This window comes from Orycteropus afer, unplaced genomic scaffold, assembly GCF_000298275.1.
Source record: "Orycteropus afer afer isolate SDZICR_OR568_19922 unplaced genomic scaffold, OryAfe1.0 scaffold00083, whole genome shotgun sequence".
Classification (NCBI taxonomy): domain Eukaryota; kingdom Metazoa; phylum Chordata; class Mammalia; order Tubulidentata; family Orycteropodidae; genus Orycteropus; species Orycteropus afer.
Window position 1 is genome coordinate 4030280 of NW_006921670.1, and position 1353 is coordinate 4031632.

Sequence of the window (1353 nt, forward strand, 5' to 3'; positions counted from 1 at the left end):
CTCAAGTCACAACCCAAAGTGCTCTCAGAAGGGCTGGGCCGGGCCAGGCAGCCCTTTGGGCTTCCTTTGAAAGCCTCCCAGTTTCCCACTGTGCAGTTGCAGGCTGTGTTTTATGGGCAAAGCTAAACTTCCCTTGGCTGGCAGCCAAGACCTTCTGAGTCCCGGCACGCCCCCACTGTTAACAAACACGCTGCTGCTCTGGGGCCGGGGCCTCCAAGGACACATCTGTTCATAAGGAACACTCGGTGACAGTCTTCCCGGCTCTGCCCTACTCTTCCTGCCACTGCCTTTAATTTCACCTCTTCTCCACTCCCTTCTGTCTGTCTGTCCATCAGACCCTGACACTTCCCTAGCGTCTTGACACTTAATAGACATTTCCTGCCTCCCGTGGCCAGGAAGTCCACATGCCTGCATTGTCATCTTTCAAGGCCTTTCAGAACGTGGCACCTCCCTGCTTTCCAGAACGTCTGTCTCCTGTCACTCAGCAGCTGGCCCTTCCCCACAGACACTCTGCTCTTTGACACACAACCTGTCCCCTCTGTGAGCACGTCATTCCCATGTCTCTACCTGGTGGACTACCATTCACCCTTGAAGATCCAGCTCAAGCAGCATCTTTGCTGAGAAGTCTTCCAGAGCCTGCCGTCATCTCCCTCCACCTCTGGTGGCATTAGTCACAGCTACCCTAGAACACTCCATTGTATCCTAACAGCGTGGACCTGGCTCTCTCCTCAAGGTCACAGATGGGGTCGTCTTCATCTTGTGTCCTCGGTGCCTAGCCTTAAGCCTGGCATTTTAGCAGAAGCACCCAGTAAATGTCCACGGTTTATTGAAACACAGTGAGGAGACGTCTCACACTCTAGACTGCCTTCCTTAATGCATTCAGGACCAAGCATGGAGTAGGAGTCCTCCAAGGAGGAATTCCCAAGCCTGCTGTGGTGACAGCTATGGAGAAGACTGTTACGGGCTGAATTGCATCCCCTCAAGCTGTGTTGAAGTCTTAACCCCTGTACCTGAAAATGTGACCTTGTTGGGAATTAGGATCTCTACAGATGTGATCAGTTAACATGGGGTCACAGTGGAGTAGGGTGGGATCTAATCCCTATGGCTGGGTAAGAAGTCACAGAGGCAGACAGACACCTCTGACAGGGCAGATACCACGTGACACAGTGGAGTGGTGCTGCTGCAAGCCAAGGACGGCCAGGGGCCGCCAGAAGCTAGGAAGACGCAATGGTCTTCCCTGGAGCCTTTGGAGAGAGCACAGTGCTGCTCATGTTTTGACTGTGGACTTCTGCCCGGAACTGTGAGAGAAGACGTCTCTGTTGTTTTAAGCCCTTTGTTGTGGCGGCCCTGGGA